The sequence below is a fragment of the Anomaloglossus baeobatrachus genome, chromosome 2, assembly GCF_048569485.1.
Source record: "Anomaloglossus baeobatrachus isolate aAnoBae1 chromosome 2, aAnoBae1.hap1, whole genome shotgun sequence".
NCBI lineage: Eukaryota > Metazoa > Chordata > Amphibia > Anura > Aromobatidae > Anomaloglossus > Anomaloglossus baeobatrachus.
Window position 1 is genome coordinate 778,503,584 of NC_134354.1, and position 15,346 is coordinate 778,518,929.

The 15,346-nt window shown below is 48.8% G+C and overlaps 1 protein-coding gene across 1 annotated transcript in view; it reads left to right on the top strand.

The window, feature by feature from the left end:
* Positions 1–302: 302 nt before the first annotated feature.
* FAT3 (FAT atypical cadherin 3) overlaps positions 303–15,346 on the top strand; it is an 846,518-nt gene continuing 831,474 nt past the window's right edge. The window contains exon 1 of the mRNA XM_075337574.1: positions 303–433. The gene's annotated coding sequence lies outside the window, so the exon portion shown is untranslated. The remainder of the gene's footprint in view (positions 434–15,346) is intronic.

The following is a 15,346-nucleotide window of genomic DNA, read 5'->3' on the forward strand; positions in this document are numbered from 1 at the left end:
CAGGATAAACAATCGGACAGGAGTGGTCTGATTTCGTGTGAACGAACCCTTATCCTATTAACCCTATGATGGACTGGAGCCATCCATCTCTGCTTTCCTGCTATTCTGAATGCTACCTGTTCCCCCTGGCAATAATATAAGGGCAAGGTGGTGCACACAGGGGTGTGAGGAGCTGAGCAGAGGCAGCAGGCAGCAGGCAGGCAGGAGGCAGCAGGCAGGCAGGAGGCGGCAGGCAGGGCTCCCCAGTAGGCTGCGCTGTGATTAGTGGGCAGGGAATAGCACAGGCAGGAGAGGCAGGAGCAGCCTCAGTCACAGCAGCCGCAGCTCCGGGCTGGATGGGAGCAGAGCTGGGCAGCAGCTTCTCTCGGATCCCTCTTCCCTATGGATGTGAGTGAGGAGCCGGCACCTCTGACCGTCTGCAGCGCCTGCACGGGTGAGGCCATTGTCATTCTTTGTCCATTGTGTCCTCTGCTGTTGGAGAACTTGCCTCCACCTTGCTCATCCCTGAAAGTTTCTGTCTCTGTGACCTGAGGACAGGGGCTGGGAGGAGGGGAGGGGTGCAGGAGAGCCATCACTGGAGGACCTCAGTGTGCCCGCACCGAGGAGACACATCCAGCTCTGCTACATCACTACAGGCAGGTGCTCAGCCCGGTGTGGAGCCTGACACATGGAGGAGCTGACAGATCGGGGGAATCCCGACCGTGAGCAGCCACAGCGGGGAGCACAATGCCCACCACCACAGTGTCCCCCACCACCACAGTGCCCACTGCCCACCACTACAGTGCCCCCCACCACCACAGTGCCCACTGCCCACCACTACAGGGCCCCCCACCACAGTGTCCACTGCTCACCACCACAGTGCCCACTGCCCACCACTACAGTGCCCCCCACCACAGTGTCCACTGCCCATCACCACACTGCCCACCACCACAGTGCCCACTGCTCACCACCACAGTGCCCCACCACCACAGTGTCCACTGCCTGCCCACCACGACAGTGCCCCCCACCACAGTGTCCACTGCCCACCACTACACTGCCCACCACCACAGTGTCCACTGCCCACCACCACAGTGCCCACACTGGGGATGGGGGGGTCCACACTGGAGATGGGGATTCACACTGGGGATGGGGTCCGGATGGGGCGAAAACGCGTTAGTGTCCACAGTCAGTGGGTGACGCCGGCAGGGAAGAGGACAGCAGAGACCCCTGGTAGCAGAACCCCCGTGGGCAGAGACCCCTGAATATAGGACCCCAGGGGAAAAGACCCTTGAACGCAGGACTCCGGGAGGAAAAGACCTGCAGGACTTTATTGCCCAGCGGATCAGAGGCACTGAGTCCCCCCTGCACGGTGCTGGGGAGACCCCTCTGTCACACATCTCTATACGATTCTCTGTATTGTTATTTGTGTACTGTTGTTGTTACTATATGTACAAAAGTTTATTTGCAATTATCTCCTGTATAAATATACATAGACACATAAGATGTCACATAATGCCATATATGTAAATATATATCTCAGTAAACATATGTGAGTGTATATTTACAAATAGGGCATCATGTGACTGTGTGTATCTATCATCTCTCTCTATCTATCTATCTATCTATCCCTCTATCTATCTATCTATCCCTCTATCCTTCCATCCCTCTATCCTTCCATCCCTCTATCCTTCCATCCCTCTATCCTTCCATCCCTCTATCCTTCCATCCCTCTATCCTTCCATCGCTCTATCTTGCCATTCCTCTATCGCTCTATCCTGCCATCCCTCTATCCTTCCATCCCTCTATCCTTCCATCCCTCTATCCTTCCATCCCTCTATCCTTCCATCCCTCTATCCTTCCATCCCTCTATCCTTCCATCGCTCTATCCTGCCATTCCTCTATCGCTCTATCCTGCCATTCCTCTATCCTTCCATCCCTCTATCCTTCCATCTCTCTATCCTTCCATCCCTCTATCCATCCATCCCTCTACCCATCCATCCCTCTATCCATCCATCCCTCTATCCATCCCTCTATCTATTCTCCTTTTAATGATGTTACTGGAGCTGAGCTGCAATACCACAAGCCACCTTCAGACCAGTGTGGCGCTATTTTAGGAAGAAAGCAATCTGTTTTCTTTCTAATAGAACACAACCCTATGTAGGATGTGTGGTGCTGTAAATGAAGCCTGTATGGTGGCTGTCCCGCTGCTGCTCCTCGGGGTTATGGAGAATATTCAGATGTCACAGTTCATGTATTATTATTTTTTTTTTTTTTTTTGTGGCATGTAGCTCCAATGTTTTGGTACTTCCAGAAAAAATGTGGGGCTGATCTTGAATGACGCACACATTTCCAATGTTATGGACTATACCTCCACCTCCCAGTGCATTTTGCATGTGTCAGTCTTTACTGCTCTGCTTGGAGATTAGATTCATGAATCAGGAGGCTCAGGATGAAAAGTGCAACAGGGTTTCTCATTGTTAGGGACGTGCTGCAGTGCATTAAATTGTGGAAAAACACATTATAAAATAGTCACCTCCTATGGCAGCCATTGCTGGCTATATATAATATATATGATATGTGTTCCAACATACGCCGCAGCGCTGTACTTGCGTTGTCATCGTACTTTTCCTGAATGTCATCTCACCCTGCATTAGTATGCCCACTTATACCCCTTCTGCGTGTGTCAGTCTCTTCTGCTCCTCTAGAATTAGTCGCATGAATCAGGAGGCTCAGGATGAACATTGCTAGAGGATTTTTTTTTTACCATGCATTAAATTGTGGTGGGAGATATTGTCCATTAGCCATGTATTACAATTTTTCATCTTATATTTAATTGTTATAGCACCAACATATTCCGCTGTGCTGTATGGAAAATTGACATCATCCTATGGTATATTAATCTGTATTGGTATCACCACTTTTACTCTTACTGTAATGTGCGTGTGTCAGTCTCTACTGCTTCTCTCGGATTATATTCCTGTGTCAGTCTCTTTTGCTTCTCTCGGATTATATGTATGTCAGCCTCTACTGCTGCTCTCGGATTACATATACATGGCAGCCTCTACTGCTGCTCTCGGATTATATTGTTTGTGTCAGCCTCTACTGCTGCTCTCGGATTATATATGTGTGTCAGTATCTACTGATTCACTCGGATTTATATGCATGTGTCAGTCTCTACTCCTTCTCTTAGATTATATGTGTGTGTCAGTCTCTATTACTGCTCTCAGATTATGTGTTTTAGGGCTGCTTCTCACTTGCGAGTTTCTCGCAGTAGAGCAATGCGAGAAAAACTCACATTGGAATCGGACACATGTTAGTGAATGATTCAGCTCTCATCTGCGATTTTTTTTTTTTCTCAGTCCAAATCGGACCGAGAAAAATATCGCAGCATGCTGCTTTTTTGCGAGTTTCTCGCACCATTTGTCCCAATGATTTCCTATGGAAGGGGATTAAAAGTAGGATCACACACGCACACCAGCGTTCACATTTGCGAGTGTGGCAGTAACTTCGCTCATTAAATATTCAGCAGATGAATGTGACAGCACATTCCCAAAGGTAAATTAAATGACACCTGTGTAATAGCTTTTATATAATTAAGATGTTGCAGGAAACTAGCATCGCAAACGCGTCGCACACGCGAGCAAAAAAGCATCGCACTTGCGTTGCACTCGCACCTAACGTGAACTAAAATCAGCCGAGTTTTTTTCAGCCCAGTCGGACCGATTTTACTCGCATAGATGTGTTTCCAGCCTTAGTCTCTGCTGCTGCACTCGAATTATGTGTATCGGTCTCTGTTGTTGCTCTTGGATTATGTGTGTCAGTCTCTAATGCTGCTCTCAGATTATATGTTTGTCAACCTCTACTGCTGTTCTCAGATTAAGTCAGTCTCTACTTATTCTCTTGGATTATATGCATGTGTCAGTCGTCTTTTTTGCTGCTCTCGTATTGTGTGTCAGTCTCTGCTGCTGCTCTCGGATTATATGTGCGCGTGTCAGTCTCTACTGCTAATCTTGGATTATATTTGTGTGTCATTCTCTCTTATTGCTCTCGGATTGTGTGTTAGCCTCTGCTGCTGCTCTCGGATTATATACACATGTCAGTCTATGTTGCTGCTCTTGGATTATATACACGTGTCAGTCTCTGCTGCTCTCAGATTATATACACATGTCAGTCTATGTTGCTGCTCTCGGATTATATACATGTGTCAGTCTATGTTGCTGCTCTCGGATTATATATATGTGTCAGTCTCTGCTGCTGCTCTCGGATTATATACATGTGTCACTCTCTGCTGCTCTCGGATTATATACACATGTCAGTCTCTGCTGCTGCTCTCGGATTATATACATGTGTCAGTCTCTGCTACTGCTCTCGGATTATATACATGCGTCAGTCTCTGCTGCTGCTCTCGGATTATGTGTGTGAGTCTACACTGCTTCTCTCGGATTATATATGTGTCAGTCTTTATTGCTGCTCTCGGATTATATTTGTGTGTCAGCCTCCTCTGCTGTTCTTGAATTATATGCCTGTGTCAGTCGCTATTACTGCTCTCGGATTATATCAGTGAATCAACATGTTCAGGATGAGCAGAAGGCTGTAATAATACTGGCGGGATTATTGAATGGAGCAGTTTTTTTTATGTCGTCAGCGTTGGCAGGTGAAGGGTTAATGCCTCATTTTGGTCTTTTTTTTTTTTTTTTTTTTAATGCAATTCGATGCAAAACCCGCGTCTGCTGCGAGCGCTGCTCTGGGATGCGAGCGCTGCTCTGGGATGCGAGCGCTGCTCTGGGATGCGAGCGCTGCTCTGGGATGCGAGCGCTGCTCTGGGATGCGAGCGCTGCTCTGGGATGCGAGCGCTGCTCCGGGATGCGAGCGCTGCTCTGGGATGTGAGCGCTGCTCTGGGACTCCACTTAATTCAATGCTTCGTCTGTGGAGCGCTGACGGTTGACAGAAATTCGGGGGATTAGGAGCTGACTTTGGAAGCTTGCCCCGCGTGTCACAATGGGCTCCAGGAGGGGGCGAGATGTCTAACGCCCGGGGCTTACGATGCACTGTGCTCCGCTAGTAACAGTTGCCCCTTTAACAAGTCTTGAGGGGGGCATAAACTTTATTTTCGGATCAGTCGTTCTTGTTCCCGGGGCTTTGATTTCCCATTGGACGGTAATGGAAGTGATGGAGGACGCTGCTGTGTGACAATGGTGGTGCTCGCTGGTATCTGCCGCTCCGCCTCACCGGTGCCAAGTGCAAAAAAAACCTCCTCGGCGGGATTCCGTTACGTCGTCCCCGTGAAAACGCTTTTTTTTTTTCTTAGGCAAATTTCAGCTAAAGCCTTTGTGCCGCTAATCGTTTTCTCGAATCCTGCCAAGAAAAACAAGTTCTCTCGCTCTTTTCACCGGCAGTTTCTACAGTTACTGGTGTAAATCAGAGAAGAGAATGCGAGCAGAGATCTGGTAACAGGACACGTTCGCCCTCGCTGGGTATCGCCTGCGGTACAGCGACCCGAGCGCTCAGCTCTGCTGCACCGACACTTCCCTCTCCGGCTCCCGGTGACGGCGGAGTTTATTATGCGGCCTCCGCTCCCATGTCCCAGGCAGGGATGGAGCTCGCAATGGAAGCACGAGGCACCAGATAAGGGCTGAGCTGCAGAATGTGGACGCTCCAAAGCAAAATATCCTCTGGGGTTCACCATATTCCGAAAAATTATCCCAAAATTATCCAAAAATTACATATAATACCGCCAAACCATAATTAATTAAAAGTACCATACAGTGACCATATACAGTTAGGTCCAGAAATATTTGGACAGTGATACAAGTTTTGTTATTTTAGCTGTTTACAAAAACATGTTCAGAAATACAATTCTATATATAATATGGGCTGAAAGTGCACACTCCCAGCTGCAATATGAGAGTATTCACATCCAAATCGGAGAAAGGGTTTAGGAATCATAGCTCTGTAATGCATAGCCTCCTCTTTTTCAAGGGACCAAAAGTAATTGGACAATGGACTCTAAGGGCTGCAATTAACTCTGAAGGCGTCTCCCTCGTTAACCTGGAATCAATGAAGTAGTTAAAAGGTCTGGGGTTGATTACAGGTGTGTGGTTTTGCATTTGGAAGCTGTTGCTGTGACCAGACAACATGCGGTCTAAGGAACTCTCAATTGAGGTGAAGCAGAACATCCTGAGGCTGAAAAAAAAGAAAAAATCCATCAGAGAGATAGCAGACATGCTTGGAGTAGCAAAATCAACAGTCGGGTACATTCTGAGAAAAAAGGAATTGACTGGTGAGCTTGGGAACTCAAAAAGGCCTGGACGTCCACGGATGACAACAGTGGTGGATGATCGCCGCATACTTTCTTTGGTGAAGAAGAACCCGTTCACAACATCAACTGAAGTCCAGAACACTCTCAGTGAAGTAGGTGTATCTGTCTCTAAGTCAACAGTAAAGAGAAGACTCCATGAAAGTAAATACAAAGGGTTCACATCTAGATGCAAACCATTCATCAATTCCAAAAATAGACAGGCCAGAGTTACATTTGCTGACAAACACCTCATGAAGCCAGCTCAGTTCTGGAAAAGTATTCTATGGACAGATGAGACAAAGATCAACCTGTACCAGAATGATGGGAAGAAAAAAGTTTGGAGAAGAAAGGGAACGGCACATGATCCAAGGCACACCACACCCTCTGTAAAACATGGTGGAGGCAACGTGATGGCATGGGCATGCATGGCTTTCAATGGCACTGGGTCACTTGTGTTTATTGATGACATAACAGCAGACAAGAGTAGCCGGATGAATTCTGAAGTGTACCGGGATATACTTTCAGCCCAGATTCAGCCAAATGCCGCAAAGTTGATCGGACGGCGCTTCATAGTACAGATGGACAATGACCCCAAGCATACAGCCAAAGCTACCCAGGAGTTCATGAGTGCAAAAAAGTGGAACATTCTGCAATGGCCAAGTCAATCACCAGATCTTAACCCAATTGAGCATGCATTTCACTTGCTCAAATCCAGACTTAAGACGGAAAGACCCACAAACAAGCAAGACCTGAAAGCTGCGGCTGTAAAGGCCTGGCAAAGCATTAAGAAGGAGGAAACCCAGCGTTTGGTGATGTCCATGGGTTCCAGACTTAAGGCAGTGATTGCCTCCAAAGGATTCGCAACAAAATATTGAAAATAAACATATTTTGTTTGGGTTTGGTTTATTTGTCCAATTACTTTTGACCTCCTAAAATGTGGAGTGTTTGTAAAGAAATGTGACAATTCCTACAATTTCTATCAGATATTTTTGTTCAAACCTTCAAATTAAACGTTACAATCTGCACTTGAATTCTGTTGTAGAGGTTTCATTTCAAATCCAATGTGGTGGCATGCAGAGCCCAACTCGCCAAAATTGTGTCACTGTCCAAAGATTTCTGGACCTAACTGTAGCTCCAAAGGATGCTGGAATAATACCAAGCACAAAGAATACCACCATACAGTGCTGAAATAGTAACGGAAAGGGTGCATAAATAATTGCACCCTGCAGTACTAAGATCATGACCATACAGTGTTGAAATATTAACAGAAAGGGTACATAAGTCATTGCACCCTACAGCGCTGAGATCATGACCATATAATGCTGAAATATTAACATAAAGGGTGCATAAATAATTGCACCCTGCGGCCCTGAGATCATTTTCATACAGTGTTGAAATATTAACAGAAAAGGTCCATAAGTCATTGCACCCTACAACGCTGAAGGTATAACTATACAGTTCTAAAATATTAACAGACAGGTTGCATAAGTCATTGCACCCTACAGCACTGAGAGCATGACCCTACAGTGCTGAAATATTAACAGGTTGCATAAGACATTGCACCTTACAGCGCTGAGAGAATGACCATACAGTGCTGAAATAGTAACAGGGTGCATAAGTCATTGCACCCTCCGGCGCTAAGATCATGACCATACAGTGCTGAAATATTAACAGAAAGGGTGCATAAGTCATTGCACCCCCTGGCGCTGAGATCATGACCATACAGTGTTGAAATATTAATAGAAAGGGTGCATAAGTCATTGCACCCTACAGCACTGAGATCATGACTATACAGTGTTGAAATATTAACACAAAGGGTTCACAAGTCATTGCACCCTACAGCACTGAGATCATGACTATACAGTGTTGAAATATTAATAGAAAGGGTGCATAAGTCATTGCACCATACAGCACAGAGAGCGTGACCATACAGTGCTGAAATATTAATAATTACATTCTAAATATAATATAATTTAATATTACAAAATTAAATTAAAAAATAAAAACAAACAAGCACCGCATCCAAAAATAACTCATTGTACTTTTTCAATCTGATCCTTCCTTATCTGTGAGTGGGTTTCTCTTTCCATCGCCCCCCCCCCTTTTGTGCGTTTGAACCCCACTAATCCTTGTACAAATGACAAGAAGAAGAGCCGCATAAATAAGGAGAAATATTTAGTGTCTTGCACCCCAGAGAGCGCGGCCAAGAGCATGAATATTGTTATAGGCTGTTATTTACTGTAATTCTACTTCACTTACTAATATACAGTGCTGGCCAAAAGTATTGGCACCCCTGCAATTCTGTCAGCTATTACTCAGTTTCTTCCTGACAATGATTGCAATCACAAATTCTTTGGTATTATTATCTTCATTTAATTTGTCTTCAATGAAAAAATAAAATTTGTCCTAAAGCCAAATTGGATCTAATTCCACACCAAACATAAAAAAGGGGGTGGACAAAAGTATTGGCACTGTTTGAAAAATCATGTGATGCTTCTGTAATTTGTGTAATAACAGCCCCTGTAACTTACCTGTGGCACCTAACAGGTGTTGGCAATAATAAATCACACTTGCAGCCGGGTGACATGGAGTAAAGTTGGCTCAACCTCTGTCCTGTGTCCTTGTGTGCACCACATTGAGCATGGAGAAAAGAAAGACCAAAGAACTGTCTGAGGACTTGAGAATCCAAATTGTGAGGAAGCATGAGCAATCTCAAGGCTACAAGTCCATCTCCAAAGACCTGAAAGGTCCTGCGTCTACGGTGCGCAGTGTCATCAAGAAGTGTAAAGCCCATGGCACTGTGGCTAACCTCCCTAGATGTGGAAGGAAAAGAAAAATGGACGAGAGATTTCAACGCAAGATTGTGCGGATGGTGGATAAAGAACCTCGACTAACATCCAAACAAGTTCAAGCTGCCCTGCAGGCGAGGGTGCAACAGTGTCACCCCGTACTATCCGTCAGCGTCTGAATGAAAAGGGACTGTATGGTAGGACACCCAGGAAGACCTCACTTCTTACCCCGAGACATAAAAAAGCCAGGCTGGAGTTTGCCAAAACTTACCTAAGAAAGCCTAAAATGTTTTGGAAGAATGTTCTCTGGTCAGATGAGACAAAAGTAGAGCTTTTTGGGAAAAGCCATCAACATAGAGTTTACAGGAAAAAAAAAGAGGCATTCAAAGTAAAGAACACAGTCCCTACAGTCAAACATGGCGGAGGTTCCCTGATGTTTTGGGGTTGCATTGCTGCCTCTGGCACTGGACTGCTTGACCGTGTACATGGCATTATGAAGTCTGAAGACTACCAACAAATTTTGAAGCATAATGTAGGGTCCAGTGGGAGAAAGCTGGGTCTCCCTCAGAGGTCATAGGTCTTCCAGCAGGACAATGACCCAAAACACACTTCAAAAAGCACTAGAAAATGGTTTGAGAGAAAGCGCTGGAGACTACTAAAGTGGCCAGCAATGAGTCCAGACCTGAACCCCATAGAACACCTGTGGAGAGATCTCACAATGGCAGTTTGGAGAAGGCCCCTTCACATCTCAGGGACCTGGAGCAGTTTGCCAAAGAAGAATGGTCTAAAATTCCTGCAGAGCATTGTAAGAAACTCATTGATGGTCACCGGAAGCGGTTGTGCGCAGTTATTTTGGCTAAAGATTGTGCAACCAAGTATTAGGCTGAGGGTGCCAATACTTTTGTCTGGCCCATTTTTGGAGTTTTGTGTGAAATGATTAATCATTTTGATTTTTGTTTTATTCTCGTTTGTGTTTTTTCATTGCAAGCAAAATAAATGAAGTTAATAATACCAAAGAATTTGTGATTGCAATCATTGTCAGGAAGAAACTGAGTATTATCTGACAGAATTGCAGGGGTGCCAATACTTTTGGCCAGCACTGTAGATAGTGCATGGATGGATACACAGGTCTTCACCCCACTTCCCTAATCACCAATTTATATGGGGTCTTTTTATATACCAGCTGGGGTTTGGATGTGCTGGCTTTCTGTGCAGCACAGACCGGTGGGTGATATGGGGCAGTAGTATCTTCCTGTGCAGCACAGACCGGTGGGTGATATGGGGCAGTAGGATCTTCCTGTGCGGCACAGACCGGTGGGTGATATGGGGCAGTAGTATCTTCCTGTGCGGCACAGACCGGTGGGTGATATGGGGCAGTAGTATCTTCCTGTGCAGCACAGACCGGTGGGTGATATGGGGCAGTAGTATCTTCCTGTGCGGCACAGACCGGTGGGTGATATGGGGCAGTAGTATCTTCCTGTGCAGCACAGACCGGTGGGTGATATGGGGCAGTAGTATCTTCCGGTGGGTGATATGGGGCAGTATCTTCCTGTGCGGCACAGACCGGTGGGTGATATGGGGCAGTAGTATCTTCCTGTGCGGCACAGACCGGTGGGTGATATGGGGCAGTAGTATCTTCCTGTGGGGCACAGACCGGTGGGTGATATGGGGCAGTAGTATCTTCCTGTGCGGCACAGACCGGTGGGTGATATGGGGCAGTAAGTTCCTGTGCGGCACACTCCGGTGGGTGATATGGGGCAGTAGTATCTTCCTGTGTAGCACACACCGGTGGGTGATATGGGGCAGTAGTATCTTCCTGTGTGGCACACACCGGTGGGTGATATGGGGCAGTAGTATCTTCCTGTGCGGCACACTCCGGTGGGTGATATGGGGCAGTAGGATCTTCCTGTGCGGCACAGACCGGTGGGTGATATGGGGCAGTAGGATCTTCCTGTGCGGCACACACCGGTGGGTGATATGGGGCAGTAGTATCTTCCTGTGCGGCACACACCGGTGGGTGATATGGGGCAGTAGGATCTTCCTGTGCGGCACACACCGGTGGGTGATATGGGGTGATATGGGGCAGTAGTATCTTCCTGTGCGGCACAGACCGGTGGGTGATATGGGGCAGTAGGATCTTCCTGTGCAGCACACACCGGTGGGTGATATGGGGCAGTAGGATCTTCCTGTGCGGCACAGACCGGTGGGTGATATGGGGCAGTAGGATCTTCCTGTGCGGCACAGACCGGTGGGTGATATGGGGCAGTAGGATCTTCCTGTGCGGCACAGATCGGTGGGTGATATGGGGCAGTAGGATCTTCCTGTGCGGCACACACCGGTGGGTGATATGGGGCAGTAGGATCTTCCTGTGCGGCACACACCGGTGGGTGATATGGGGCAGTAGGATCTTCCTGTGCGGCACACACCGGTGGGTGATATGGGGCAGTAGGATCTTCCTGTGCGGCACAGACCGGTGGGTGATATGGGGCAGTAGGATCTTCCTGTGCGGCACACACCGGTGGGTGATATGGGGCAGTAGGATCTTCCTGCCCTTTTTTATGTAGTCGGAGATGTCGGGGGTTGGGTGATTTCGACTCCTCGTGTTTTATGGGATTTATCAGTTATTTGGATTCATCTGTTATAAGAAAGGGAAAAAATGAGAAAAATATTCTTCCTGATGCGTGGAATGGGATGGCGTTTCCATGGTAACGTGAGAAGCTGCCGGTTATTAGGCAGCGCTGACTTTTATTTTGAAGAGCCCAAAACGCTGAATTGGTGAAGTCGCAGCCATCCATGAATTATACAGGGGCCGGCGTGTGATGCCAGCGATGCCGGGCGGCTGCACGGTCTCTGCGAGGAGGGGGCGGCCGAAACCCCCAGACTGAGGAGCAGTGTGATCAGATGTAGATGGCAGCGCCGCCATACGTGGGGGGAGGGCGACCACTTCTATCTGTGAGATGTGTGTGTGTGTGTGTGTGTGTGTGTGTGTGTGTATATATAGATAATGAACAAAGAGTATATAGAATATACTTGGAAAGTTAAGGTACTTAGATTGGCACATTCGAGTGCGTGCCCACCCGCCACGTCAAGGCGACCTTTCCCTAGAGGCAGAATAACCATTCCTATATCTTCCTCTAGGCATGCTATACATGTCTGAAGTTGGAATATCCCTTTAATTGAGCCCGATATGATAAATTATCACATTTGGTCTCCACAACTTCTCCTGGTGGGGATCTCTGGATATTGGGGCTAAACTGTTGGACCTACAATGAGCAGCTGATGATCTTCAGCAAGTCCTCACTGGTGGTTCATGTGAATACTCCTAGTGATCTAGGGAGGTATATGTGTCGCCCTGGGCAAGCCAGGGGTCACAGGTCACAACACCACCGCACCCCACACTCCAGGTAGGCACATCACAGCTAACCAGAAATCCTTGTTGCCTCCCTCCAGAGGCTGATGATTCACACCAGGGGGTGGGCCAGGCGGTTGGCTCCGCCCACCAAGGAGATCACAGCTCTGGAGGCAGGAAGTACCAGGCAGTCCAGTGAGGGACATGAACGAGTGAACAGCAGATTAGCCCGGGGAGGGCAAGAGTAAACAACGGAGTGGAGTGGAGGAGCAGCCCAGGCAGGGCTAAAGTAAACAGCAAGTGGAAAGTGAAGGAAAGAAAAGTGGAAAAAGAGGAGAGCAAGAAGTGGTGACAGAGCAGAGAGTGTGCAAAGCCTGAGGGCCCAGCTTTGTGTAGGGCCAGAACAGCAAGGTCAGCGACGGCGGTGACTGTCTGGAGTGGGACCGTTTGGAAGTTCCTGGAAGGACCCCGTTGGCTGTGTGCCCGGTGGTCTGGAGCAGTGTTCCGAAGGACAGTCAGCACCAGGGCAGGGGCCTCTCGGACCCTGGCAAGGCTAGGAGTCGCCAAATTTGCCGAATCCGTCAGTGAAGGGGACGTAGATCCCCCAGCAACCAAGTCCCGATTGAAGGCAACAGCTCAACCTGAAGCAGAGAGACACCGCCACCGCCAAGGCACCAGTTTCCCCAGGGCCAGCGCCTGCGGGCAAAGTGTAGAGCTCCTCCGGCCCAGATTGCAGTCGGGGAGCGGGTAACCGGAGGGAATCCACCGCTACCACAAGTCAACCATAGGTGCAAGGAAGAGTGACATCACCGTCAACTACCGGGAGTGCAGGTGCAGCCGTCTGTGGGACCGTCTTACCAGCCGTTTGGTTTACCGTACAAACTGTGTCCGTGTCTCAGGCTGAGTGAGTACCACAGTGCCACAAGGCACAGCGCTGCCCCCGCGTCCCTGCGCCCACCAGGCCCTGCACCTCACAAGCCATCACCGGGCCCCGGGATCACCAACCCCTACCCACGGAGGGGCAACACAACACCTGGCTGCTCCCCATCACCATCCCCGGGATCCCCGAATTGAGCAGCGGTGGTGCAATCACCACAACCGTGGGTGGCGTCACGAACTATAACAATCCCCACACCCAACAAACCCCTTTCACTCACGGGCGAGGAGTGTCGCTCGAGAAACCCTGGGATCCGGCCCACGGCTCGAGCCACCACTGAGCAGCTGCCGGACCCGAGCAGAAGGGGTGAGCGCGGTGTGCTGACACCCTCCTCCCCGCCCGCGACATATATAGATCGATAATGATATCCCTGGTTGTCAAGAGTGGCTTTACGATTCATTGTAAGGTGGTACTTGGTAGTGATGAGCGGGCACTACAATGCTCGGGTGCTCTGTACTTGTAATGAGCAGTTGGATGCATAGATGGTCTGCATCATTTTTACAGAAGAGTTCCCGGAAAAATGCTGGAGTCCCCATTGACTTCCAATATACTCGGGTACTCGATTCATGCCTATCCAAGTATCCAACGAGTACCAAGCACCCAAGCATGGTAGTGCCCGCTCATCACTAGTTACGAGAACCGAGCACCCGAGCATGGTAGTGTCCGCTCATCACTAGTTACCAGTACTGAGCACCCGAGCATGGTAGTGCCCGCTCATCACTAGTTACAAGTACTGAGCACCCGAGCATGGTAGTGCCCGCTCATCACTAGTTACGAGAACCGAGCACCCGAGCATGGTAGTGTCCGCTCATCACTAGTTACCAGTACTGAGCACCCGAGCATGGTAGTGCCCGCTCATCACTAGTTACGAGTACTGAGCACCCTAGCATGGTAGTGCCCGCTCATCACTAGTTACGAGAACCGAGCACCCGAGCATGGTAGTGCCCGCTCATCACTAGTTACGAGTACTGAGCACCCAAGCATGGTAGTGCCCGCTCATCACTAGTTACGAGAACCGAGCACCCGAGCATGGTAGTGCCCGCTTATCACTAGTTACCAGTACTGAGCACCCGAGCATGGTAGTGCCCGCTCATCACTAGTTACCAGTACTGAGCACCCGAGCATGGTAGTGCCCGCTCATCACTAGTTACCAGTACTGTGCACCCAAGCATGGTAGTGCCCGCTCATCACTAGTTACGAGAACCGAGCACCCGAGCATGGTAGTGCCCGCTCATCACTAGTTACGAGTACTGAGCACCTGAGCATGGTAGTGCCCGCTCATCACTAGTTACGAGTACCGAGCACCTGAGCATGGTAGTGCCCGCTCATCACTAGTTACGAGTACTGAGCCCCCGAGCATGGTAGTGACCACTCATCACTAGTTACGAGTACTGAGCCCCCGAGCATGGTAGTGCCCGCTCATCACTAGTTACCAGTACTGAGCACCCGAGCATGGTAGTGCCCGCTCATCACTAGTTACGAGTACTGAGCACCCGAGCATGGTAGTGCCCGCTCATCACTAGTTACGAGAACCGAGCACCCGAGCATGGTAGTGCCCGCTCATCACTAGTTACGAGTACTGAGCACCCAAGCATGGTAGTGCCCGCTCATCACTAGTTACGAGTACTGAGCACCTGAGCATGGTAGTGCCCGCTCATCACTAGTTACTAGTACTGAGCACCCGAGCATGGTAGTGCCCGCTCATCACTAGTTACCAGTACTGTGCACCCAAGCATGGTAGTGCCCGCTCATCACTAGTTACGAGAACCGAGCACCCGAGCATGGTAGTGCCCGCTCATCACTATTTACGAGTACTGAGCACCTGAGCATGGTAGTGCCCGCTCATCACTAGTTACCAGTACTGAGCACCCGAGCATGGTAGTGCCCGCTCATCACTAGTTACGAGTACCGAGCACCTGAGCATGGTAGTGCCCGCTCATCACTAGTTACGAGTACTGAGCCCCCGAGCATGGTAGTAACCACTCATCACTAG